Below are 4,200 nucleotides of genomic sequence, written 5' to 3' on the forward strand. Positions count from 1 at the left end.
CCTCTGGCAACTACCCACTTGAACACATGCAGGTGATGGACACACCATGACTTTTCCAAGATTTTCATTGCTGACCAAAAATTGGCTATAACTGGGTAAATAGCTCACTAACTAGCAATCAATATCAACATGTTCACGTGGAGCTAGTCTCGCTTTGATCTCAAAAACACATATTGCGACTGCATGATTGAAAGACCACTCGTGCCTGTAGGCCTACAATAACAGAGGACACTTTGATCAAATTCTGATTGGGGTAGCATAATTGTTTGATTTTTAGCGTGATTTATTATTTTTTACTTATCCGTTCGGTCAAGCATCAATGTCGGGCCCAGCATTATTCACTTGAACATAAAGACATTCGGTGGCAGGCAAATGCATCAACATTGATTTGACTGCTGTAAAATCAGTTGTAGGTCTTTAGACTGACTTCCTCATCAGATAGGCTAGTACAGAGGAGCTATGCGTTGTCACCCGATTTTAGCTCCGCCCTTACAAAATGGTATTCTAACACGTCGCCCTGTGTTCAACAATCACCTGGACAACAAGTGCAAAGGACGTCTGCTCTACTGCTGACGTACATGCACACAGAGAAAATGCATTTCTGCCACACCTTGTTGTGTTCTGTAGGTAACCCAAGCCTCAGGCTCGGTCTCCCTGTCGACTCTATCCCCAAGGCAGTTGTCATCAGCAACGTGTACTTTGGTTACATGTCTATTGGGTGAGCAGTTACTGTCTATACAGGTACATTCCGGAAAGTATCCTACAGCTAATTGCTCATTTTAGGCTAGACTCCTGAAATGCATTACATATTTGAAAATCTAATCAGCATGAGAATTACATTTTCAGTTATTTGGATCCAGTTGCGGTCAAATACACTATATATACAAAAGTATGTGGACACCCCTTCAAATTAGTGGATTTGGCTATTTCAGCCACACCTGTTGCTGACAGGTGTATAAAATCAAGCACAGCCATGTGATCTCCATAGACAAACCATGGCAGTAGAATGACCTTACTGAAGAGCTCAGTGACTTTCAACGTGGCACCGTCATAGGATGCCACCTTTCCAACAAGTCAGTTTGTCAAATTCCTGCCCTGCTAGAGCTTCCCCGGTAAACTGTAAGTACTGTTATTGTGAAGTGGAAACGTCTAGGAGCAACAACGGCTCGGCCACACAAGCTCACCGAACGAGACCGGCGAGTGCTGAAGCGCATGGCGCATAAAAATCGTCTGTCTTCGGGTTCCAAACTGCCTCTGGAAGCAACGTGAAGTGGGTTCCCATGGCCGAGCAGCTGCACAGAAGCCTAAGATCACCATACGCAATGCCAAGTGTCGGCTGGAGTGGTGTAAAGCTCACCGCCATTGGACTCTGGAGCAGTGGAAACGCGTTCTCTGGAGTGATGAATCATGCTTCACCATTTGGCAGTCCGACGGACTAATCTAGGTTTGGCGGATGCCAGGAGAACGCGACCTGCCCAAATGCATAGTGCCAACTGTAAAGTTTGGTGGAGGATGAATAATGGTCTGGTGCTGTTTTTCATGGTTCGGGCTAAGACCTTTAGTTCCAGTGAAGGGAAATCTTAACGCTACAGCATACAATGACATTCTAGACGATTCTGTGCTTCCAACTTTGTGGCAACAGTTTGGGGAAGGCCCTTTCCTGTTTCAGCATGACAATGCCCCTGTGCACAAAGCGAGGTCTGTACAGAAATGGTTTGTTGAGATCGGTGTGGAAGAACTTGACTGGCCTGCACAGAGCCCTGTCCTCAACCCCATCGAACACCTTTGGGATGTATTGGAACGCTGACTGCGAGCCAGGCCTAATCGCCCAACATCAGTGCCCGACCTCACGAATGCTCTTGTGGTTGAGTAGAAGCAAGTACCCGCAGCAATGTTCCAACATCTTCCAACATGCCCACGATTTTGTAATGAGATATTTGACAAGCAGGTGTCTACATACTTTTGGTAATGTAGTGTATATTGTCACCCTTGCACTTTACAATGGAGTGCAATAGAGCAGAAGACTTGTTTGCTACAACACCTTGCTTGTTTCAGCAAGGAGCAAAGTTTCATCATGTTGTTGAGTCCATGAACAGTTGTTCCACAAAAAAAAAGACGGGTTATTTTATTTTCGTGCCGGCTTCATCCATAACCGAGTGGCGCAGTGGTCTAAGGCACTGCATCTCAGTGCTTGAGGCGTCACTACAGACCCCCTGGTTCAATTCCAGGCTGTATCACAACTTGCCGTGATTGGGAGTCCCATAGGGCGGCGCAGAATTGGCCCAGCGTCGTCTGGGTTTGGCTGGTGTAGGCCGTCATTGTAAATAAGAATATGTTCTTAACTGACTTGCCTAGTTAAATAAAGGTAAAATAAAAAAATATATACGGTAATTGTGCCAGCCCTAACAGGACTCGACTCTATATGATAGAGCAGATATCCACTCTACCTTTTCAAATCTATGAATTACATTTTGGGAAGTGTTACCCAGCCACTTGGAACACCAATTATTTTGCCTCGTTAAGCATGGGTCCAGAATCAGTTGTTTTGAATAGGGAAATCCGATCCCAGTAACACTCGGGGACCCTTCCTCAACAGAACGTCCTGTCCACTCTGGAAGTAATGTCAGGAAGTCATAACGTTTGGTCATGATCCAGAAAATACACTTCTTCACAGGAAAGGCATTTTGACATTTGACTACAAAAGTAGAATGCTAAGGAAGCTGCTTGGTTTGCCTGTCAACACAAAAAGACCAAGGAAATGCTATGAAATACAGGTTCCTCGTCCTGGAAAATCTGTGGTTTTGAATAGGCCTAACTAGGGCTGTGGCGGTCATGAAATTTTGGCAAGCGGTAATTGTCATGCAAATGACTGCCGGTCTCACGGTAATTGACCGTTAATTAACATAAACATGTTTAGCGCGCTTTTGGAACATCTAGATTTTAAAAAGTCAAAGTACATTTTTAATATAGCCATCACAATAAAATCCATTATTGATTTAGTTGTGATAGGCTTATAAACCAGGGAATGTCTTAGAAATCAAAACATAAAGGGCTGCATGATGCAACTCTATATATTGATGATTTGGAGAGGGGGAGATCTAATCAATGGAAGATGGAATTAAAAGTGAAATGAGAGGCTACAACGACCAAAAGCCAACGGGTATGCTGCTATTTACGCTATAGTCTGAGTGGAGTTATGTGTAGGCTAACGGTAGGACAGTGAAAAGCGCAGTAATGTTATGGCTAGGCTCAATTAGCCGAGTTAGCTAGCTTCTCTCAGTTTGATACAGTCAAGACAGGTACTGAATAATCGGATTGGATGATAAATAACTACCAAGAAGTTAACAGTGGTTGCGGTCTCTCTCTCTCAGGCTCATGGTGCTTACTCATACATTCACACACACACCGAACGGCCTCCACTCCCTAACAGCCTCGCTCTCGCTCTCTCCCTTCCCATGGGTCCGGTTGAATAAAGTAGCAAAACAATTGGCTTTTCTGCTGCTTCCCTCACTCGGATCAGACCAGTTGTCCTTTCGGGAGAGGTTTTAAAAATGTATGCATATTGGGTCCGGGGCTTTCCCGTGTCCATTTCGGAACAGGAACTGTAACTCCCATAATTATTTGTCCTCATCATTCAGATTATTCAAATTAAATCATGATGTGATTAGAGGGACAATAGAGCACTGAGTTCCAGGCCATTAGCAAGTTTGGTAGGCTATCCATCAGCACCGTTCATTTGCGCAGTTTTGGATTGGGAGTACCTTTTACCAACGGGAATTTAACTGCGGTCACGACTTGTGACTGGCGGTAATAAGGTCACCGCAACAGCCCTAGCCCTAATCTGTGTGTCAACGCCACCTCTAGGCTCTGTTTCAATGTCCACACCAACTAGCACATGTATGCATTGGGCATGATTTCTTTGTGGTATAAAAGTATGGACATTGGCATGTAGTGCAATGGTCTCAACCCCTTGGGTTGTTTTTCTCTCTGTAATCGGATAACTTGCTTCATGTTTTTGAAAAATGCTTCTGGGAGTTTTGGAATGGGGAGACTCAGCTAAATGTAAAGACATCTGGAGTAACCTTTACTGAAGGAGAGTCAGTCAAAGTCAGTCATAATTACACACGTTTACACATTTTACATGGTAGTCCTAAGCAACAAATACGCCACTGGCAGTAGTTCATGTGGCAAAAATTGTCC

This window comes from Coregonus lavaretus (genome assembly GCF_964263955.1).
Source record: "Coregonus lavaretus genome assembly, chromosome: 7".
Classification (NCBI taxonomy): domain Eukaryota; kingdom Metazoa; phylum Chordata; class Actinopteri; order Salmoniformes; family Salmonidae; genus Coregonus; species Coregonus lavaretus.